At 48.1% G+C, this 24,755-nt stretch overlaps 1 protein-coding gene and 1 pseudogene across 1 annotated transcript in view; both read right to left on the bottom strand.

Moving 5' to 3' along the window:
• The window catches only part of LOC140430711 (tubulin polymerization-promoting protein family member 3-like), a 61,244-nt gene extending 43,839 nt beyond the window's left edge, over positions 1–17,405 (bottom strand). The window contains exon 1 of the mRNA XM_072518373.1: positions 17,292–17,405. The gene's annotated coding sequence lies outside the window, so the exon portion shown is untranslated. The remainder of the gene's footprint in view (positions 1–17,291) is intronic.
• Positions 12,769–13,274, bottom strand: LOC140384839 (AP-1 complex subunit sigma-2 pseudogene; annotated as a pseudogene).
• Positions 17,406–24,755: the final 7,350 nt, after the last annotated feature.

Genomic DNA, 24,755 nt, shown 5'->3' with positions numbered 1-24,755 from the left:
CAGTGCTAACCACTGCTCCACCGTGCTGCCCTTTTTTATTTAAAAAAAACAATTTTTTATTCTCCTCCATTTTCACATTTTCTCCCACATTTACATCCATCAACGATAAGCAATAATCAGCAAGATATATCAGTCCCCATAATAACAAGAACGATCCCATCTACCCACCAACCCCCAAACCTCAACCCGCATGTTTACATAAACAAATGACAAAAATAAATCAGGGATTACCCGTAGTCACCCTTAATCTTACACAGCTCCTCCCCCCCCCCCCCCCCCCCCACCTCCCCACCCCCCACCCCAGGTCTCCAGCTCCTCCCGTTCACTGCCTCTTGTAAAACTCCTCCCCCTACCTTCCACCCCGGCTAGACCACTCGGACCCTGTTCTGCCAGGCTCCGATGGCCGCAGCCCCTCCCCCCACCTCACTCCCGTTCACTGGCCAGCTTAAACCGGCCAGCGTGGAGGCCCCCACCCGGGTCCCTTTCCCACTTGCCCGGCCCCAGTAAAGCCCAAAGATCCCCTTTTAGCACACAAACCCCGCATATCCACCTACACCCCAAAGAACTCTCATTTCGAGTGAAAGTCCCGTCCCTTCCCTCGTCCAAATATATACCACCTTGGCTCCTTTAATCTCTACACCCGTGCGCAGTGATACAAAAAAGAAGAAAATACAGTCATGAGGTTACATCGGCACATGGCCATTCCTCAGTTTGTCAGTTCTGCCACAGTCTTTCTGCTTTCGCAAACTCCTCCGTTGCTTCCGCCGTTCCAAAATAAAAGTCCCTGAGCTTGTACGTCACCCTCAGCTTCGCTGGATATACAATGCCACACCACACCTTGCTAATGTACAGTGCCCTCTTCACCCGGTTGAAGGCAGCCCGCCTCCTTGCCAGCTCCACCGTAAAGTCCTGGTATACACGTATACCAGCTCCAGCCCACTGCACCACCCGCTTCTGCTTGGCCCAGCTCAGGACCTTCTCCTTCACCCTGTACCTACGGAAGCACAGAGTCACTGCCCTTGGCGGCTCACTCGCCTTTGGTACAGGCCTCCACAACCGATGAGCCTGATCCAGTTCATATCGGGAGGGGTCTTCCCCCTCCCCCAGTAGTTTTGCCAGCATCGCGGCAAAATACTCCGTTGGCTTCGGTCCTTCAACTCCTTCGGGCAGCCCCACAATCCTCAAGTTCTGTCGCCTGGATCTATTTTCCAGGTCTTCCATTTTTCCTCGCAGATCCTTGTTAGTATCCATCACCTTCCGCATCTCTTTCCCCATCGAGGCAAGTTGATCACCGTGCTGCAATAACGTCTCCTCCACTTCCTTGAGCGCCTCCCCTTGCTCTCGCACCTCCGCCACTGTGCTCGCCACCTCCGTCCTCACCGGGGAAACCGCCTCCTCCACCAGCACACTCAAAACCTCCCTCATCTCCTTCCTCACCGTCTCCATGCATTTTGCAATCTGCGCCAACTGCTTTTCAAATTCCGCAGCCATCACCTTGGTTATTTCTTCAGCCGTAAGTTGTTCTAAGTCATTGGAAATTGATTTTCTTTTTACATGTTTTGTGAGGGCCACGAAGAATACAGCATGAGTTTTAAGGATACAAAGTAATAACATTTATTTACAATAACATATATATATAACAGCAGCAGCAACTTCCCTTGCTGCACACTCCTTCCTCTGGTTCCTAAACTGGCCAGCTTTATTTTTTTTTATAGAAATATTTTATTGAAAATTTTTGGTCAACCAACACAGTACATTGTGCATCCTTTACACAATATTATAACAACACAAATAACAATGACCTATTTTATAAACAAAAAATGAATAAATAATAAATAACAAAAATGAAAACTAACCCTAATTGGCAACTGCCTTATCACAAGTAACACTCTCCAAAAATATAATTTAACAGTCTAATATATAATTATCTGTCGCAACGACCTATACATACTATACAGTATATATTAACAACCCTGAGAGTCCTTCTGGTTCCTCCTCCCCCCCCCCCCCCCCCCGATCCTGGGCTGCTGCTGCTGCCTTCTTTTTTCCATTCCATCTATCTTTCTGCGAGGTATTCGACGAACGGTTGCCACCGCCTGGTGAACCCTTGAGCCGACCCCCTTAGAACGAACTTAATCCGCTCTAGCTTTATAAACCCCGCCATGTCATTTATCCAGGTCTCCACCCCCGGGGGCTTGGCTTCTTTCCACATTAACAATATCCTGCGCCGGGCTACTAGGGACGCAAGGGCCAAAACATCGGCCTCTCTCGCCTCCTGCACTCCCGGCTCTTGTGCAACCCCAAATATAGCCAACACCCAGCTTGGTTCGACCCGGACCCCCACTACTTTTGAAAGCACCTTTGTCACCCCCATCCGAAACCCCTGTAGGGCCGGCATGACCAAAACATATGGGTATGATTCGCTGGGCTTCTCGAGCACCTCGCACACCTATCCTCCACCCCAAAAAATGTACTGAGCCGCGCTCCAGTCATATGCGCCCTGTGTAATACCTTAAACTGAATCAGGCTTAGCCTGGCACACGAGGACGACGAGTTTACCCTGCTTAGGGCATCTGCCCACAGCCCCTCCTCGATCTCCTCCCCCAGCTCTTCTTCCCATTTCCCTTTTAGTTCATCTACCATAGTCTCCCCTTCGTCCCTCATGTCCCTATATATATCTGACACCTTACCATCCCCCACCCATGTCTTTGAGATCACTCTGTCCTGCACCTCTTGTGTCGGGAGCTGTGGGAATTCCCTCACCTGTTGCCTCGCAAAAGCCCTCAGTTGCATATACCTGAATGCATTCCCTTGGGGCAACCCATATTTCTCGGTCAGCGCTCCCAGACTCGCGAACTTCCCATCCACAAACAGATCTTTCAGTTGCGTTATTCCTGCTCTTTGCCACATTCCATATCCCCCATCCATTTCCCCCCAGGGCAAACCTATGGTTGTTTTTTATCGGGGACCCCCCCCAAGGCTCCAGTCTTTCCCCTATGCCGTCTCCACTGTCCCCAAATCTTCAGTGTAGCCACCACCACCGGGCTTGTGGTGTAGTTCCTCGGTGAGAACTGCAATGGGGCTGTCACCATAGCCTGTAGGCTAGTCCAACTACAGGACGCCCTCTCTAATCCCTTCCACGCCGCTCCCTCCTCCTCTCCCATCCACTTACTCACCATTGAAATATTAGCGGCCCAATAATACTCACTTAGGCTCGGTAGTGCCAGCCCCCCCCTATCCCTGCTACGCTGTAAGAATCCCTTCCTCACTCTCGGGGTCTTCCCGGCCCACACAAAACCCATGATGCTCTTTTCAATCCTTTTAAAAAAAGCCTTCGTGATCACCACTGGGAGACACTGAAACACAAAGAGGAATCTCGGGAGGACCACCATCTTAACCGCCTGCACCCTCCCTGCCAGTGACAGGGATACTATATTTCTCTTGAAATCCTCCTCCATTTGTTCCACCAACCGCGTTAAATTTAACCTATGCAATGTGCCCCAATTCTTGGCTATCTGGATCCCCAGGTAACGAAAGTCCCTTGTTACCTTCCTCAACGGTAGGCCCTCTATTTCTCTACTCTGCTCCCCTGGATGCACCACAAACAACTCATTTTTCCCCATGTTCAATTTATACCCTGAAAAATCCCCAAACTCCCCAAGTATCCGCATTATTTCTGGCATCCCCTCCGCCGGGTCTGCCACGTATAGTAGCAAATCGTCCGCATACAAAGATACGTCCTCTAAGTACTTCTCCTCCTCTAAGTACTCCCCTCCACTTCTTGGAACCCCTCAACGCTATCGCCAGGGGCTCAATCGCCAGTGCAAACAATAATGGGGACAGAGGGCATCCCTGCCTTGTCCCTCTATGGAGCCGAAAATATGCAGATCCCCGTACATTCGTGACCACGCTCGCCATCGGGGCCCTATACAACAGCTGCACCCATCTAACATACCCCTCTCCAAAACCAAATCTCCTCAACACCTCCCACAAATAATCCCACTCCACTCTATCAAATGCTTTCTCGGCATCCACCGCCACTACTATCTCCGTTTCCCCCTCTGGTGGGGCCATCATCATTACCCCTAACAGCCTCCGTATATTCGTGTTCAGCTGTCTCCCCTTCACAAACCCAGTTTGGTCCTCGTGGACCACCCCCGGGACACATTCCTCTATTCTCATTGCCATTACCTTGGCCAGGATCTTGGCATCTACATTTAGGAGGGAAATAGGTCTATAGGACCCGCATTGTAGCGGGTCCTTTTCCTTCTTTAAGAGAAGCGATATCGTTGCTTCAGACATAGTCGGGGGCAGTTGTCCCCTTTCCTTTGCCTCATTAAAGGTCCTCGTCAATACCGGGGCGAGCAAGTCCACATATTTTCTATAGAATTCGACTGGGAATCCATCCGGTCCCGCAGCCTTTCCCACCTGCATGCTCCTAATTCCTTTCACCACTTCTTTTACCTCGAATTGTGCTCCCAGTCCCACCCTTACTTGCTCTTCCACCTTGGGAAATTCCAGCCGATCCAAGAAGCCCATCATTCTCTCCCTCCCATCCGGGGGTTGAGCTTCATATAATTTTTTATAAAATGTCTTGAACATTCCATTCACTCTCTCCGCTCCCCGCTCCATCTCTCCTTCCTCATCCCTCACTCCCCCTATTTCCCTCGCTGCTCCCCTTTTCCTCAACTGGTGTGCCAGCAACCTGCTCGCCTTCTCCCCATATTCGTACTGTACACCCTGTGCCTTCCTCCATTGTGCCTCTCCAGTGCCCGTAGTCAGCAAGTCAAATTCTACATGTAGCCTTTGCCTTTCCCTGTACAGTCCCTCCTCCAGTGCTTCCGCATATTGTCTGTCCACAATCAAAAGTTCTTGCAGCAACCGCTCCCGTTCCTTACTCTCCTGCTTCCCTTTATGTGCCCTTATTGATATCAGCTCCCCTCTAACCACCGCCTTCAATGCCTCCCAGACCACTCCCACCTGGACCTCCCCATTATCATTGAGTTCCAAGTACTTTTCAATGCACCCCCTCACCCTTAGACACACCCCCTCATCTGCCATTAGTCCCATGTCCATTCTCCAGGGTGGGCGCCCTCCTGTTTCCTCCCCTATCTCCAAGTCTACCCAGTGTAGAGCGTGATCCGAAATGGCTATAGCCGTATACTCCGTTCCCCTCACCTTCGGGATCAACGCCCTTCCCAGCACAAAAAAGTCTATTCGCGAGTAGACTTTATGGACATAGGAGAAAAACGAGAACTCCTTACTCCTAGGTCTGCTAAATCTCCACGGGTCTACACCTCCCATCTGCTCCATAAAATCTTTAAGTACCTTGGCTGCTGCCGGCCTCCTTCCAGTCCTGGACTTCGACCTATCCAGCCCTGGTTCCAACACCGTATTAAAATCTCCCCCCATTATCAGCTTTCCCATCTCTAGGTCCGGAATGCGTCCTAGCATCCGCCTCATAAAATTGGCATCATCCCAGTTCGGGGCATATACGTTTACCAAAACCACCGTCTCCCCCTGTAGTTTGCCACTCACCATCACGTATCTGCCCCCGTTATCCGCCACTATAGTCTTTGCCTCGAACATTACCCGCTTCCCCACTAATATAGCCACCCCCCTGTTTTTCGCATCTAGCCCCGAATGGAACACCTGCCCCACCCATCCTTTGCGTAGCCTAACCTGGTCTATCAGTTTCAGGTGCGTTTCCTGTAACATAACCACATCTGCCTTAAGTTTCTTAAGGTGTGCGAGTACCCGTGCCTTCTTTATCGGCCCGTTCAGCCCTCTCACGTTCCACGTGATCAGCCGGGTTGGGGGGCTTCCTACCCCCCCCCCCACCCCCCCCCCCCCTTGTCGATTAGCCATCCCCTTTTTCCAGCTCCTCACCCGGTTCCCATGCAGCTGTATCTCCCCCAGGCGGTGCCCCCCCGCCCATCCCCTCCCATACCAGCTCCCCCCTCTCCCCCAGCAGCAGCAACCCAGTAATTCCCCCCTCCCACCCCCCCGCTAGATCCCCCGCTAGCGTAATTACTCCCCCCATGTTGCTCCCAGAAGTCAGCAAACTGGCCGACCTCGGCTTCCCCCCGTGACCTCGGCTCGCACCGTGCGACGCCCCCTCCTTCCTGCTTCTCTATTCCCGCCTTCCTGCTTCTCTATTCCCGCCATGATTATCATAGCGCGGGAACCAAGCCCGCGCTTCTCCCTTGGCCCCACCCCCAATGGCCAACGCCCCATCTCCTCCACCTCCCCTCCTCCCCCCATCACCACCTGTGGAAGAGAGAAAAGTTACCACATCGCAGGATTAGTACATAAAACCCCTCTTTCCCCCCTTTTTAACCCCCCTCTTCGCCCCCCACATTCGCCCCACCACTTTGTTCAAACGTTCTTTTTAATAACCCGCTCATTCCAGTTTTTCTTCCACAATAAAAGTCCACGCTTCATCCGCCGTCTCAAAGTAGTGGTGCCTCCCTCGATATGTGACCCACAGTCTTGCCGGTTGCAGCATTCCAAATTTTATCTTCTTTTTATGAAGCACCGCCTAGGCCCGATTAAAGTTCGCCCTCCTTCTCGCCACCTCCGCACTCCAGTCTTGATAAACGCGGATCACCGCGTTCTCCCATTTACTGCTCCGAGTTTTCTTTGCCCATCTAAGGACCATTTCTCTGTCCTTAAAACGGAGGAATCTCACCACTATGGCTCTGGGAATTTCTCCTGCTCTCGGTCCTCGCGCCATCACTCGGTATGCTCCCTCCACCTCCAACGGACCCGCCGGGGCCTCCGCTCCCATTAACGAGTGCAGCATCGTGCTCACATATGCCCCGACGTCCGCTCCCTCCGCACCTTCAGGAAGACCAAGAATCCTCAGGTTGTTCCTCCTTGCGTTGTTCTCCAGTGCCTCCAACCTTTCCACACATCGTTTCTGATGTGCCTCATGCGTCTCCGTCTTCACCACCAGGCCCTGTATGTCGTCCTCATTCTCGGCTGCCTTTGCCTTCACGACCCGAAGCTCCCGCTCCTGGGTCTTTTGTTCCTCCTTTAGCCCTTCGATCGCCTGTAGTATCGGGGCCAACAGCTCTTTCTTCATTTCCTTTTTGAGCTCTTCCACACAGCATTTCAAGAACTCTTGTTGTTCAGGGCCCCATGTTAAATTGCCACCTTCCGACGCCATCTTGGTTTTTGCTTGCCTTCCTTGCTGCTGTTCTAAAGGATCCACTGCAATCCGGCCACTTTCTCCTCCTTTTTTCATCCGTATCCAGGGGGGATTCCCTTCTGGTTTACCGCACAGTGTTTTTAGCCGTCAAAATTGCCGTTGGGGCTCCTATCAAGAGCCCAAAAGTCCGTTTCACCGGGAGCTGCCGAAACGTGCAACTCAGCTGGTCATCGCCGCACCCGGAAGTCACCACTGGCCAGCTTTATTTATACTAGGAGTTTACTAATGGTTTCTCCGCCCCCCCCTCATTGGGGAGGCTCATACTCCCACAGTATTGTGGGATTGTCATTAGTCCCCAGCCAATGGTAAGTAGGCAGGTTATAACATTCCTCCCCCCGCAAAGTCCAAGAAATCCACCGAAGACCCTGGCGAAGGAGGGTGTCGGACTCGTTTTGCCGCAGGCCGGACACCATTTGCACGCGGCGCTGGATCAGGTGGCGTGTAACGAGACGGAGACCGGCGCTTCCGCGATGAACGGCGTAACGGTTGTACATCCACGGCCCGTGGACCGAGGATTCCCCCTCTGACGCATCCTGTGTCTCCATCTCGGAGTCAGAGTCTGCTGCCTCCGTCATGTCAGCGTCTCTATCTCCATTCGGTTCTGTAACGACCTGCGCAGGCTTCGAGTGAGGCACCAGTGGAAGATTGTGAGGACTACCTTCCCTTGTCTCTGGTCTCTGCCGCTGTAGAAATGAGCTCCGGGGGCGGGGAATCTTTTGAGGGGATATTCTTCTGGACCGAACGTGGTCTACATGTTTGCGCTGGAGATGACCCTGGGCTTGCACCTGGTAAGATATAGGGCCCGTTTGGCGAAAGATTACACCAGGAACCCACTGGGCACCACCAGCAAAATTCCGAACGAACACTGGGTCACGGGGCGCAAACTGCCGAATCGGCCGATGCCGAGAAAATCCCTGTCCCTGCCGTTCTTGTGTGCGGTGTACCTTTGCGCCAATGTCCAGGAAAACCATACTAAGGCGGGTGCGAAGTCTCCGGCCCATTAGGAGTTCTGCGGGAGCTACCCCAGTCACCGCATGGGGGGTGGTCCTATACGTAAACAAAAAGCGACCAGTCTCGTGTCCATTGATCCGGAAGACTGCTTCTTTAGGCCTCTTTTGAATGTCTACACTGCGCGCTCTGCCAACCCATTTGAAGCCAGGTGGTAAGGGGCAGTGCGGATATGGCGTATGCCGTTGATCTTCGTGAACCTCGCAAACTCCTCACTCGTGAATGGAGTGCCGTTATCCATGACCAGCACTTCGGGGAGGCCATGCGTACTAAACGACAAACTCATCTTTTCAATTGTTGCGCAGGACGTTGTCCCCTGCATCTTATGCACCTCTAGCCATTTAGACTGGGCGTCAATTAATAGAAGGAACATGGATCCTTGAAAAGGGCCTGCGAAATCTGCATGCAAGCGCGCCCAAGGCCGCCCTGGCAATTCCCAGTGATGTAGGGGCGCGGCCGGCGGAAGCTTCTGATGCTCCTGGCAAATGGACAGTTTTGGGCCACCTTCTCAATGTCGGTGTCGAGGCCTGGCCACCAGACATAACTCCGGGCCAACATTTTCATTTTGGTCACACCTGGATGCCCATTGTGCAAGTCTGTTAGTATCAGTTCCTGGCCTTTTTCCGGGACAATCACACGCGTCCCCCACAAGAGGATGCCGTCTTCCACGCTGAATTCTGACAGCTTGGAGGAAAATGCCCGCAACTCGCCTGGGAGCTGTCTATGCTGCCCACCATACAGGACTATGTGCCGAACCTTTGACAGGACTGGCTCCGTGTGGGTCCACTCACGGATCTGTGATGCCGTGACAGGCAAGGAGCCCATAAAATTTAGGGTTGCAACCACCTCACCAGTCATGGGAGTCGACATGGGGCCGGTCGATAAAGGCAATCGGCTCAGTGCGTCGGCATTTGCTATCTGCGTACCTGGTTTGTGCTCCAGAGAATACTCGAATGCAGCAAGCAACAAAGCCCAGCGCTGGATCCGTGCAGAAGCAATGGGCGGTATTGGCTTATCCTCTCTGAAAAGTCCCAGCAGAGGCTTATGATCAGTTACGATAGTGAAATGGTGGCCATACACGTACTGGTGGAAGCGTTTCACCGCAAAAACCACTGCCAGGCCCTCCTTCTCGATCTGCGCGTACTTTTTCTCCGCTGCAGTCAATGTGCGGGAGGCGAAAGCTATCGGTCGCTCGGCCCCGTTCTCCATCTTGTGGGACAGGACGGCCCCAATACCATACGGGGATGCATCACATGTGACGAGCAAAGGCTTTCCAGGATCATAGTGGGCTAGTAACCCAAACAACGACAATTGTTGCTTTACCCGCCGGAAAGCGGTTTCTTGCGGCTGGCCCCAAACCCAGGTGTGATTTTTCTTTAGCAGAAGGTGCAAAGGGGCCAGCGTAGTTGCCAGATTGGGGAGGAACTTCCCGTAATAGTTTACGAGACCGAGAAAAGAACGAAGATGCGAAGTGTCAGTCGGGGGGGGGGGGGGGGGGGGGGGGGGGGCTGTTGAATTGCATGCACCTTCTCTGCGACGGGGTGCAAACCTTCGCGGTCCACCCGATAACCTAGGTAGACTACTTCCTTTGCCTGAAATACGCACTTTGCGCGACGTAAACGGACTCCAGCCTCCGAAAGGCGTTTAAGGACAGCCTCCAGATTTTCCAAATGTTCCTGCTCCGACGTCCCTGTAATCAAAACGTCATCTAAGTAGACAGCAACACGTGATAAACCTCTCAAAATGCCCTCCATAACACGTTGAAAAATTGCGCAGGCAGAGGATACTCCAAAGGGCAACCGTGTATATTCATACAGGCCCCGGTGTGTATTAATCATTACATATGGTCGGATGGCAGGGTCCAGCTCCAACTGCAGGTAGGCGTGACTCATATCTAATTTTGTGAATGAGAGTCCACCTGCAAGCTTCGTGTAGAGTTCCTCTATGCGAGGCATTGGATATCGGTCGAGTCGGGAAGCCGTATTCACTGTAAGTTTATAGTCGCCACACAAGCGAACTGTGGCATCTGGCTTCATTACAGGTACAATTGGTGCTGCCCAGTCAGCAAAACGGACGGGCCTGATAATACCCAAACTCTCCAAACGAGTGAGCTCCCCTTCTACCTTCTCGAGCAAGGCGTAAGGCACCGGGCGCGCCCAGAAATAGCGCGGCGTGGCTCCTAGTTCGACTTGGATACGGACTACGGCCCCTTTTATTTTCCCCAAACCAGGCTGGAATACATCTGGGTATCGTCCTAGCACCTCAGTCAACCCTTCAGAAACTGTTTGGAGGATGTGCTGCCATTGCAACCGCAAATGGTGCAACCAGTCCCGACGGAACAGGCTGGGCCCATGGCCGCGCACCACGATAAGTGGGAAACGCCCCTCCTGGCATCCATAAACAACAGGGGTCATTGTAGTTCCTGCAATGTCCAGTGGTTCCCCCGTGTAGGTGGCCAACCTGGCCTGTGAGTCGGTTAATGTAAGGGTCTGTATACCCTGCTTGATGCGGTCGAATGTCCTCTGGGCGATCACGGAGACCGCTGCGCCAGTGTCCAACTCCATCTCCAGCGGGTGGCCATTGACCCGTACTGTCACCTTAATGGGGGCCACACGGGGAGCTGCCACACAATGCAACTGCAGGCAGTCATCCTCCGTCTCCACGTCCTCAGGAGTAGTCGCCGCAGGTTCATCCACATGGAAGGTACGGCCCCTGGGCTGGTCCCAGTTACGGCCCCTGGGCTGGTCCCAGTTTCGGTCGGAACAACGGCGCCTCTGGCGCCCCCAGGACCGCCGTCCGCGACGGGGTCGGCGCCTACAAGTCTGACACGGACATGACTCCTCATCCATTGGTTCTGGAGAAGGCTCCCTTTGGGGAGGAATGTCCGACGGCCACTGGCGTCGGTCCGGACGTTGCCTCGCCCAAGGTACCGCAGGAGTGCGGGGGGGACGTTTTCGGACAGAAGGGGCTGCGCCCCAAGGCATGCACTTCCATTTCCTGTAGCTCCTGCACTCCTCGTTCTGCGCTCTCTCGGGATAATACTATTTGAATGGCCTGTTGAAAAGTCAATGTTGGCTCAGCTAACAACTTTCTCTGGGTGGCCGCATTGTTAATACCGCAAACCAAACGGTCGCTTAACATTTCTGACAAGGTCTCACCATAGTCACAGTACACCGCAATCCTGCGTAGCCTGGATAGAAAATCGGCAAGGGATTCTCCAGGGGTCCTCTCAGCGGTATTAAACCGGTAACGCTGGACTATCGTGGACGGGGTTGGGTTAAAATGTTGCCCCACTATATTCACAAGTTCATCAAACGTTTTGGTGTCCGGCGCAGTAAGGCTCCTAATCACCCCAAAAGTATGCGGGCCGCAGGCGGTGAGCAATATGACCACCTGGCGCTCGTTTTCGGTGATATTGTTTGCCCGGAAATCGTAACGCATCCGTTGTGTGTACTGGTTCCAGCTTTCCAGCGCAGCATCAAAAACATCCAAACGTCCGTACAGAGGCATGGTATAATAGAAAACAACTTCCAACCTGTATCCAACAAAAATCCAGGGAGGTGGCTTCAGCAGTGTAGACAGCTATTCACTTTAACCTTCGTCGCCAGTTTTGTGAGGGCCACGAAGAATACAGCACGAGTTTTAAGGGTACAAAGTAATAACATTTATTTACAATAACATATATATATATATATAAAACAGCAGCAGCAACTTCCCTTGCTGCACACTCCTTCCTCTGGTTCCTAAACTGGCCAGCTTTATTTATACTAGGAGTTTACTAATGGTTTCTCCGCCCCCCTCATTGGGGAAGCTCATACTCCCACAGGATTGTGGGATTGTCATTAGTCCCCAGCCAATGGTAAGTAGGCAGGATATAACAACATGATTACTACCAAATCCCTTTCCTCATCCCCTTTATATTGCATCATGCTCCACTGAGTGACACTTTTCAAGATGAATCTGATTGTATTATTAAAGATAGAAGCGAAACCAAGCCCACAGGTGTAGGCTGCAAACTGCATTTAAAAAATAAATTAGTTTCCAAAACACAATAGTCGTCAATACTGGTTTGCTTTGGTATATTGTCAACTATTGATTTCAAGCACAAACCGAGGCTGGAATGTATGCGTGATACAAAAGAAAAATGTGTCAATCTGAAGAGGAATTTTCACTCCAGCAAAAAAAGGACAACTTGCATTTAACACAAATGGATAACAAACATCATGTCCAATTCTTCAAACCAACCACAGTGTCAACAGGGGGAGCTCAGTTTGTATAAACCAGTTAGTTTTCAGCTCGTGTCATTTACTGCAAATGGTTGCACTGCTCGGAAATATTCGTCATTTTGGAAAAAGGAATCCTGTCAAGCCTCCATTTAACTCAGATTGTGAACTCAAAAATGTCTTGTTTCCCTTTTTATTTGTAACAATGAAAAATGTTGGCAAGTTCTGCTAACCAAAATAAAACAAGAGAAAGCATCCTGCAATAGTAGCCATACGTTCAATTAAAGGAGTGAAATCTAGATCGGAATATTTGGGGTAATGTTCACTTTAATCAACGACTTATGTGAGTCCAATTTCTTCCAGCACACTACGAGGGGTATCGGCTTCCACCTGCAGCAGATCACATTGTTCGATTGCTTTCAGTACATTCTTCTTGGAGGTCTCCTGCACCTCCCCTCCTAACAAGAACTCATCCAGGATAAAATAAGCCTTCTCAAAGTTAAAGATAATGTCAAGTTCGCAGACACTTCCAAAATACTTGCTTAGAAGTTCAACATAACGGTGGATAATCTCAAGGGTTATGAGCTCATTGTCCTGGTCCTCAATAGCACAGCAGAAATAAAGACTTGCATATCTTTTATATACAATCTTCAGGTCTCTCCATTCCAGGAAGCTGCACATCTTGAGTTTGTGAGCCAAGACTGTCTGGACAAGCTCTCTTGTAATTTTTTTCTTCTCTTTGTCTGACAGTGGAACATACCATTTTTGCAGTCGTAGTTTCCCCTGACGACTAAAAAGCAGCATAAACTGCATTGTGCCGTCTGGGTAATGCCGCCCTTTTAATGACATTATCTATAATGTTCAGCTCCATCATGTGCTTACTGAAAAAAAAATGGCACAATTTGGGTGTGCTTAGACTCAAGAAGTCCAAACCTTGCTCTGAAGACTGCCAAAACAAAATTCAAACAGTAGAGGCATTGAATCCCAAATTCAGGGAGCAAAGTCTTTCTTCAAGTTGGACGTCGAACACGGATATTAGTTGGTTCAATTGGCAGAATGATCTCAAAAATCACTACTTTCAGGAAACCATTTGGAAATTACTGCTTCCAAATGATCCTTTGGTTTATGCATAATCAGGGTCTGTTCCAGCAGCATATAGACAGAATTACAGACAATATCCCTGTGGTGAATGTATTATGCCAATAATCCACCATTGTATTTGTATCTGTGCTGTTGCCCTTGTATTTGTATCTGTGCTATGTGTTGCCCTTGTGGGCTCCTCCTATGGGCCATTGTATGGCATTATCCATAGGGGAACAGGTTGGGGCCTGTATGGGCTCTGCCCATGGCTCCTCCCCTGAAGGGAGGTATAAAGAGCAGTTAACCTGTAGGCAGTTTTCAGTATTGGATCAGTCACAGGCAGGCACTGTTCTAAGTTGATTAAAGCCACGGTTTACTTCTACTCCCGTCTCGAGTGAATTGATGGTCGCATCAATCCCTGGATGTGTATGATATTACAGTGATGGTCAAAACCAAAGGAGAGCATGACCAAAATCTACACTCACCGATAGCAGCAGCTCGTCAAGAAGGACTCACCTCCAACAACAAGAAATACCAGATGATGTAGGTCAGATTAATTTTTTTGTGCTATCCAGTCAAGTTCCAGGATCCATCCTGATTTAGGAAAACTCAAAGATGTATAAGGCATCAGCTGGGAGGACAGGCATACTAACATCAGTGTCCTTGAAGGTGCCAAGAGCACCAGTATCGAGGCCATGATCATCCTAAACCAACTCCACTGGGCCAGCCATGCGATTAGGATGCCAGAGTCCCGGCTTCTTTGCTCAGCTCCAGGAAGGCTTCCAAACAAAAGGATGACAAAGGAAGCGCTTCAAAGACACCCTGCAGTCTTACCTCAAGGAATGCAACATAGACATCAGCCTGGGAGACTCTTGATCAGAAGAGACCTACTTGGAGGAATCGCCTGATTGAAGGGACACAATTCTTCAAAGATACCCGCTGGCAAGAGGAGGCCTGGAAAAGGAGTCTAAGAAAGGAATGCCAGCGATCTAGAGTCCAAGTACCAACCCCATCTCCCAGACAGCACCTGCCACGTGTGCAGTCGAAGTTGCGGATCGAGGATGGGGCTCGTCAGCAGCCATGGAAGAACCACAGACCCTATGACCAGTGACATGGAGTTTCTTGGGTGGACAATCATACTCGTTAGTGAGTGATTGCCGAAGAAGAAGCCTCTCCATGACAAAGGTGACTTGCAGAGATGCCATAGATTTTTCAACCATGCCATATATACCCAACTTTGCTAATAGCTGCCAAGGAAGGAAAACAGGCATCAACAGGAGACATGTGTTCTACAATACTACAACTCAAGAAAGGAATTGGCTACTTCAGACACACGGAGTACGTTACCCAATCCAAGAAAAAACTGCAGATGTCTCACTGGACCTACTGGATGGTGGAAACATTGCTGTAGAAGATGAGCTTAACGTCGATCTGATCAATTTTGGTCAACACAAGTGAATCTAACTTAAGGAGGAAACAGCAAAATGAGCCATGACTGAAGGAGTAATGGGAATCTTGTAAAAGGTAGGTCAGACACGATAATGATGATGTGGAGATGCCAGCGTTGGACTGGGGTGGGCACAGTAAGAAGTCTTACAACACCAGGTTAAAGTCACTAGCTTTCGGAGCACAGCTCCTTCATCAGGTGAGTGAAGGAGCTGATGAAGCAGCTGCACTCCGAAAGCTAGTGACTCCAAATAAACCTGGTGGCTTTATAAAAGCAGGGCCAGATACCCTCAGATGTTTCTGGCCACACAGAGATGAACTGGACATTTTAAGAGGCATGGTTTTCAAGGGAAAATGGGTGCTTGTACCAGAGCTCTTTGCCAGGACATATTGTCTCAGTTACACCAGGACATACGGGCATAGAGTGAACAAGACGCCTGACAAGGTATATTGTGTACTGGCCTAGGATCAACAACGACATCAAGAAGTATGTGAGGATCTGCGAAGCATACCAGAGATACCAGCCACATCAACACAAAGAATCACAAATCTGTAGCACAACAGCTATTAATTTTGGTCATCAAAGATTCTCCCATGTGCTCCTGAATTAGAGGCAAGTAAGCATGAAGGTGACACAGCAAATAATATAATGTTTTCATACTATGTCAATAAAGATATTGAAGTGTCACCAGGGCTCAGTTGGTAGCACTCTACCTCTGAGTCATAGGGTTATGGGCTCAAGTTTCACTCCAGAACTTGAGCACAAAAATCAAGGCTAACACTCCAGTGCAGTCATGAGAGAATACTGCATCTTTGGAGGTGCTGTCTTTTGCGTCAGAAAAAAATTGATGCGTCATCTGTCCTCTGAGGTGGACGCAAAAGATCCCATGGCATCATTTTGAAGAAAACCAAGAGAGTCATCCCCAGTGTCCTGGTCAATATTTATTCCTCAATCAACAACACAAAAATAGATCATCTGGTTGTGAACACGTTGGTGTTGACAGGAGCTTGCTGTTCACAAAAGGGCTGCCATATTTCCTATATTGCAACAATGATTACACTTCAAAGTCGTTTATTGGTTGTAAAGTGCCTTGGGATGTCCTATGATCATGGACACTACATAAATGCAAAACTTTCTTTTTACATACAATTTCTACCGCCATTTGCTTTCTTTACTTGAAGATATGGAAACATTTCTCAAAATATTCCTACTAGTTATGATTAAATTCAGGCCATGTGTCAAGAAGGCTGTGGGTTCAAGACCCACAATAACCTGCATTTAAATAGAATCTTTAGTGTCCTAAAACATATATGAGCACACCAGCTAGGTTGCTATTTCAGCTCAGTACTAAAGCAGCGTAACAATATCAGAGTTACTGTCTTTTGGATAATGTCTTGAACTGTTAACTGAGGTTGATGCACTAGATCCTGTGGGACAATTTTAAGAGTAAGATGTTCTCGATGCTCAGTGTGACCAACATTCCTCCATTGATCAAATGCACCAAAAGCAAATTACCCGATCATTCATTTGCTGTTTGTGGTTCCTAACAATGTTCAATTAGTTGTACAGCGAATGGGCTTCAGAAGCAATTCATTAATTAATGATAATGATAATCTTTATTGTCACAAGTAGGCTTACATTAACACTGCAATGATGTTACTGTGAAAAGCCTCTAGTCGCCACACTCCGGCGCCTGTTCGGGCACACAGAGGGAGAATTCTGAATGTCCAAATTACCTAACAGCATGTCTTTTGGGACTTGTGGGAGGAAACCGGAGCACCCGGAGGAAACCCACGCAGGCACAGACAGTGACCTAAGACGGGAATCGAACTTCGGACCCTGGCACTGTGAAGCAACAGTGCCTACCACTGTGTTACTGTGTCGCTGTGGTACCTTAGAAAAATTATACTGTATAATGCAAATTCTTTCTTCTATTGAGTTAAAAGCTCTAATATAAACCTTTGCTGAAATAACTATGAAGAGTCCCTGGAAATCAATGATTGCAGTTCCTGGAATATTTTAGTTTCAGCAAGCTATTGATGGAGGTAGGACAAGTGGTTATTTTGCTGGCTGGAAGTTGCACATTACAAAGGTAAGAATGCAATTCATACAAAGAAGAGGTGAAAAATAATGCAAATAGGTCATAATCTGCATTAAATAACTTGAACTATTTTAGCATATTTAACAGTTTAAGTGAATACACTCCAGTCTGGAAATTGTGAATGTTGCTTATTTGTTCAGTCTGTACAGACATTCCTCACCTATTACAGGCAGATATTCAAATTTGTCATGTTAAACACGGAGGAATTAGTATTCTTACCTCTCCAAGTTCCCTCAGCTTTGTTCCCAAAAGCTCGTCACAAAGTCCTTCAGTTCCTCTTCTACAACAAAATGTTCCTTTAAAGAGCTGAAGAGATGTTATTTTCTGTTTTTCCTGTAGCCATAGCAACAAACTATGTAACATCAGGAGGGCGTGATAAAATAGCACAACACAATAACGGCTCATTAATTATAGCTGTAGTTGCAACAGCTTTGTTTCAATAATAGTTCATGTGAGTTTATAGAAGCTTGTTCAATAATTGTTAAATTCTCTATGTGGAGAATAGGTACAACAATTGTTATAAATAGCACTGTAAAAACACTTATTCTTTTTTGAAAATGTGTATTTGATGAACACTTTTATATTCAAAATATCAGGGAATCTATCTTCTAATTTGGCTTATTCAGGGTTCTTCCCCCCCCCCTCTCCCCGCTCTTGTTAACTGAGTAACCGTTTTAAAAAAATAGGTTTAATTGAGCAATGAGCCAAGGGCCTAAGTGCAGGAAACTACCAAAATTGGTGCAAAACTGGAGTGGTGAGTAAGTGATGCTAAACTTGGGTTTTATAAACCTTATGATTACAGGAGGGAGTGAGGAACGCAAGGAGCTTCTCATATTCTGGGAGAGAATGCATGACAGAAGAAAACTGTACAGTCAGTTTTCACTTTAAAGCATTGTGACAATTTGGCCTCTCTTGCAACTTTTTTCTCATGTTTCAATAAATAAATCATCTCTCATAGGAACGCCTGTGCTTCCCACATGCTAAAGCAAGGCCAGATTTAATTCCATCGCCAGCTCCTGCCCCATGTTTCAGTGAAGGTTCGACAGTGACCTTATTTGTCAGCACCCACTATGGCTTCCATTGAATCCTGCTGCTCATTAGAGCTCAACTATATTAAATACTCACCAGGAGAGCATCAAGCAGGTCTACTGCCTCAGATTGGTGTGCTCTCCAGTTAGATGGGAGGCTCTTTCCTTTTAACTGCTGTCATGTGAGAGTACCTTTAAGAAATGGGTGTTTATAAATTGGTGTATGTTTAAATATCTGTAGTGAGAGTACCTTTAAGAAATGGGTGTTTACTACTGCAGTGATGTCAGAGAGTGGGTGGAGCTGGGCTGTCTGTCAGCTTTTTACTTTTGTTTTAGGCTGTTTGCTGCAGGGTGTGTTTTAGTTTTGTTTTCAGTATTGGAGCTGAAGCCAGACAGAGCAGGTGTACTGTTGATCTTTCTGCCATGAAAAGACTATCTCTTCATTTGGTGAATTCAGAATTCTAAATGTTCTCAGTAGTGAATGTAAACCTGATGTGCTTCTGTTAAAAGGTGTTTCTTTTGTCTTCTGGATGTTATTTGGGAAGTTATTAAGGATTACTTAGTGTTGTATAGTTTGGGGGTTGTATTTGAATTGATGGTTGCTAAGATGTTCACTGTATGTTTTAAAAAGGTTAACTTGAATTCATAGAATAAACATTGTTTTGCTTTTAAAAAATACTTTTCCATTTCTGCTGTACCACACCTATAGAGTGGGCCGTGTGCTCCCCATACCACAATCTATTAAAAGTTGTGGGTCAGGTGAACTCCATGATACACTTTGGGGTTCTCCAAACCTTGGCCCATAACACTGTTGTAAAGTTGAAGGTTGCTTGTTACAGTTTTGAATGACTGTAACTACCTTCATTTGCAGAAAGCATGCTAATATTAAAAATTGGTTCCTCAAGGGTCAAATGAAGAATAGATGCGAGCTGGCCCTCTGGAGGGCTGGTCCATAGAATCCCTAGAGTGCAGGAGGTGGCCATTCGGACCATCGAGTCCCACTAACCCCCTGAAAGAGCACCCTACCTAGGCCCACCCTCCTACCCTAGCCCCGTAACCTACCCTGCACATCTTTGGACATTAAGGTCAATCCACCTAGCTTGTACATCTTTAGACTGTGGAAGGAAACTGGAGTGACTGGAGGAAACCCACACAGGCTTTGGGAGAACATGTAAACGCTACACAGTCACCCAAGGCTGGAATCGAACCCGGGTCCCTGGTGCTGTGAGGCAGCAGTGGTAACCACTCTGCCACCCCATTCCACCTGGTGTTCATTCATTCTCTGTATCACTCAGGGGGCTCTCCTGTACCTCAGTATCAAAACCCCAGGACAGTTGCACCGGAGCTGCTGCTTTAGATGTGGTAATGATTAATGCTCGGCCCTCATTTTCCTTCCTCTAGAAAGAAAAGATGAAAATATGCTATAATATAGACTTCATTGGAACTGCTTTAGATGTAACTTTCAGCAAAATGAATAGTTTTGTAGTATTGCTTCAATGTATGCATTGGTGTCAATGATGGTTGATTAAGTAGGGTGAGATGATGAGAAGGATAGTTCAAACTCTGATGATACCTCCTACTTCCTCAGCCGGTTTCATTTTCTATATTCACCAGTTCAGCTAACATCCTTCCATCCCATCAATCTGAGACACAATTAGATTGACCTGAATGTAGACATTTGGAGTGGACCTAATTGTACAATCCGAGGCCTCGTGACGGAGTGGGTAGAAGCCAAGCTCCAGGTTCAAGTCCCACCCCAGGACGTAAGGGGCCAAGGAAGGTGCGTCCATTTTTTGTTGTTGTTTTTTAAAATAAATTTAGAGTACTCAATTTAGCGTGGCCAATCCACCTCCCCTGCACATCTTTGGGTTGTGGGGACGAGATCCACGCAGACACAGGGAGAATGTACAAACTCCACACGGACAGTGACCGGGGACCGGGATCGAACCCTCGGCGCCATGAGACAGCAACGCTAACCACTGCACCACCGTGCTGCCCAGAAGGTGCGTTCATAACATGATCAAACAGGTTGAGTGTGTCCAAACATGCTAATGGCTGGTGGTAAGAGCGGGGGAGACTCCTGGTCAGCCACATGTAATGTGGAGTGGCGCCCTTCAAGCTATAACCCCTGGTGACAGACCAGTGACCTGTTCTGGGAATTACTAGCTCTGGACACAGACCAAAATCTGCCTTCATGCACCCCCACGTGTGGGAAGAGAATTGGAATTGTACAATGCAGTGACTGGGAATTGAGGTTGGATTGCACATGAATAGAGAAACAATGTAGGAGCAAATTTGTACATGCAGCTGACTTAAATCAATGAAAAATGGAAGGATATCTCTTCATTTGGTGATAGAATTGCGAAATTGTGTTTAGCCCCAGCAAGGCAGACAGTCAAACAGAAAGAAAAACAGAACAGAATGAAAGAAATGTTGACAGACAGATAGACTGACATGCTGACAGGATGAGAATGATGAAGGAGGGTTGTGTGAAGCATAAACACATGCATGGACCATTTGGGCCAAATAATCCGGGTGGAGTTCTCTGTCCCTCAGGCTAAGTGCTAGTGCCAATGGAGAATCCACGGGTATTCACAATGGAAAAATCAGCGTGAACTCCTCACCGATTCCGGTACAAGTGAGAGGCTAGCACTGGCGCTTCAGATCGCGCGGAAAATGGCTGGAGAAATACCGGGTCCTGGACCAGGCATGCGCAAGGCTGACAAGCTGCACCGGTTGTGCCGTAAAACATGGCACCAGCCGTGCTGGGACCCTAACCCCAACCCCACAGCCCACCCCCTGGCCACCCCCCACACCAGTCCTTCCAGCTCTAGCAGCGGCCCCCTGGCCAGCTACATGGATGCGAGTGTGATGGCAATGGCTGATGACGTGCCAACGGCCTTCCGACTGTGCGTACCGCGCGTCCCGATGATGCTGATTTGGAGGGGGCAGAGCATCGCGAACCGCCGAATCAGGTGTTGGAAGCTATTCTCCGCCCGATCGCCGATCCCGGTTTCGGCGTCGGGCTATAGGGAATCACGCCCTATGTTTCTGTGCTGTAAAATACTATGGCTCTACTGTTAAGACCAAATTAAAAGAGAAGCCTCCTTCACATTGTGCCAATATAGCTTAAACCAATTAAGCATAGATTTAACTGTTTAAATTAATTGTAATTTTTGGGGGATTTTATTGTACCGTTCATTGTCTTCAATCGCACAGGCTGTTACTTGCTTCCAGCCCAGGAGTTGTTTTCAGTCACAATCCACAAGTAGTTAAGCTTGGTGACTCACTTACAAACTTCCTCTTACTTCCCCCCAAAGGAGAATGTTGGTCCCAATTCAGAAAATCACTATGTGAGTGACCATAACAGCTGCCCAGTACTTATTGCTCCCTGCTGCGACATGCATATTGCAATCTGGTGAAGTGCTCCATCACTAGTAAATATACTTTTTAATAAATCAGCCTGTTTTTTTTAGCAAACTTCATCTAACCCTTATTTAGTGCTTCGAAAGGTTGTTCATGAAGCGCATCACCTCCATGCTCCCAGATCGCCTTGATCCACTGCAATTCGCATACTGCCGCAACCGGTCCACAGCAGACACCATTTCCCTAGCCCTACACACATCCCTAGAGCATCCCGACAACAAGGACTCCTACTTCAGACTCCTATTTATTGACTACAGCTCCGCCTTCAACACCATAATCCCAGCCAAGCTCATATCAAAGCTCCAAAACCTAGGACTTGGCTCCTCACTCTGCAACTGGATCCTCACCTTTCTGACCTACAGACCACAATCAGTAAGAATAAACAACATCTCCTCCACAATAGTCCTCAATACCGGGGCCCCGCAAGGCTGCGTGCTTAGCCCCCTACTCTCATCCCTATACGCACACGGCAAAATTTGGTTCCAACTCCATCTACAAGTTTGCTGACGATACGACCATAGTGGGCCGGATCTCGAATAACGACGAGTCCGAATACAGGAGAGAGATAGAGAACCTAGTGGAGTGGTGCAGTGACAACAATCTCTCCCTCAATGCCAGCAAAACTAAAGAGCTGGTCATTGACTTCAGGAAGCAAAGTACTGCACACACCCCTGTCAGCATCAACAGGGCCGAGGTGGAGATGGTTAGCAGTTTCAAATTCCTAGGGGTGCACAGGACAAATCTGTCCTTGTCCACCCACGTCGGCGCTACCACCAAGAATGCACAACAGCACCTACACTTCCTCAGTAAACTAAGGAAATTCAGCATGTCCACATTAACTCTTACCAACTTTTACAGATGCACCATAGAAAGCATCTTATCTGACTGCATCACAGTCTGGTATGGCAACTGCTCGGCCCAGGACCACAAGAAACCTCAGAGAACACAGCCCAGTCCATCACACGAACCTGCCTCCCATCCATCAACTCCATCTACACCTCCCGCTGCCTGGGGAAAGTGGGCAGCATAATCAAAGACCCCTCCCACCCGGCTTACTCACTCTTCCAACTTCTTCCATCGGGCAGGAGATACAGAAGTCTGAGAACACGCACAAACTGACTCAAAAACAGCTTCTTCCCCGTTGTTCCCAGACTCCTAAACGACCCTCTTATGGACTGACCTCATTAACATTACATCCCTGTATGCTTCATCCGATGCCAGTGCATATGTAGTTACATTGTGTATCTTCTGTTGCCCTATTATGTATTTTCTTTTATTTACTTTTCATTCCATGTACTTAATGAACTGTTGAGTTGCTCGCAGAAAAATACTTTTCACTGTACCTCGTACACGTGACAATCAACAAATCCAATCCAATTTAATGAAACTGGTCAATTTGAATCAAGTAGGCCGTGATTTAATGGCCTCCTCGCACCGCACTTGATGACACCTCTCACGAATTTGCGATGATCAAAACGCCTCATGAGATGTCTTGATCTGGATCTTGCCATCGCTGGCCGAGATCCAGATATACATACTAAATAAGCCATGAGGCTCATTTAAATATATCTGCCCTGTATTCTCCAGAGGCCCAGAGAACTTCGGCCTCGCCTAGCAGGCCTTTCCATGGTGCCGTTTAGCACTGGTCCACACAAACGTGGAGCAGGTGTAACAGCACCTGGTGGGGTCTCCCAGGACATTAGAGACCCCCGTGTGGTTAGGCTCTGGACAGGGTGGTGCCCTGGCATTCCCTCTGGCACCCGGGTACCTTGGCATTGCCAACTGCAGGCGTCTAGAAACACCACGCTAAACAAGCCCAAAATGAGACTGATTCAGTCCCGTTAAATCGTACCCGTAATTTCTTTTGCAGTAAGAGACATGGATATTGCTCAATATATACTTCAATAAAATCCTAAACATGGTGCACTTGTACAGTTTGATGCTTTCACTATTTTGAAGTACATTGGATTTTAAGAATCTCAGTGAATGTTTGTTTTCACACCAGGGACAGATAGTGTTAAGAAATCACATTATGATGGTATAAAGACTGTTCAATGGTCCAGCAAGTCTTTTTCCTGCTCTCAGTCTTTGTGCGGTGCATCAATAATTGGGCTATATTCAAGAGAATGCAATTTGTGGAACACAAAACTGTCATTGTGTTTAAAATATAATTTGTACTGATTGGATGATAACCTCCTTTAAACACTGGCTTAAAGGCTCCACGGTGGAATGGTGTTAGGATCTGACCTCAGACACTATAGTGGGCAAAGGCCTATAGCACAAAACTGCCCTCAATTTAGCATGAGCTGTAAACAACAACCTCATTGAGAGATGGCTGAAGTAGGAAATAGAATTGGCAAATTGCAAAGCTGCATGTAAGAGCAAGCTAGAAAACCAGGGGAGGAAGAAAGTAATAGAAGGGTATGCTGAAGGGATGAAAATGAATGGGAGGATCATGTGGATCGCAGACATCAGCACAGACAGCTTGGGCAGAATGGTCTATTTCTGTGCTGTAAAATGCTTTGTCACTGTTAATATCAAATTAAAAGAGAGTAGGAAATGGAAAAAAGAAATGGATCATAGTTGCCTTACTCTTATCAGACCGCGGCTCCGTCATGTTGTTGTTGACCAGTGGAAATTTCATTTTGCAAACCAATCCTCTGACCAACTGGGAACAATTTATATTGGCGTTTGCCAGAATTTGTTGCCCATCCTTAATTGCCCTCGACCCGAGTGGTTTAGTAGGCCATTTCAGAGGGCAGTTCAGAGTCAACCACATTGCTGTGGATCTGGAGTCACATGCCGGCCAGATTGGGTGAGGACAGCAGATTTCCTTCCCTGAGGGATATTAGTGAGTCAGATTACTTTTACAACAACTGATGATAGTTTCATGGTCACCATTACCAAGACTAGCTTTAATTCCACCAGCGGCCGTGGTGGGATTTGAACTCCATAGCATTTAATGCCTGGAGTATTACAGGTAAAAACGTTGAGTTAAGGGTGAGGGTTGACATGTGGAATTACGATATAGTAGCCATCATGGATACGTGATTGAGGGAGGGGCAGGATTGGCAGCTTAACATCCCGGGATACAGAATTTTCAGGAGGGACGGGGTGGGGTGCATAAGAGGGGGAGGCATTGCACTATTAGTTAAGGAGTCAATCTTGGGAGTGGAGTTGAATGAAGCTTTGTGGGTAGAGTTAAGGAATAAAAAAGGGACAGCTACAT

Source organism: Scyliorhinus torazame, chromosome 10, assembly GCF_047496885.1.
Source record: "Scyliorhinus torazame isolate Kashiwa2021f chromosome 10, sScyTor2.1, whole genome shotgun sequence".
Classification (NCBI taxonomy): Eukaryota; Metazoa; Chordata; class Chondrichthyes; order Carcharhiniformes; family Scyliorhinidae; genus Scyliorhinus; species Scyliorhinus torazame.
This window is presented reverse-complemented; position numbering and strand designations above follow the sequence as displayed.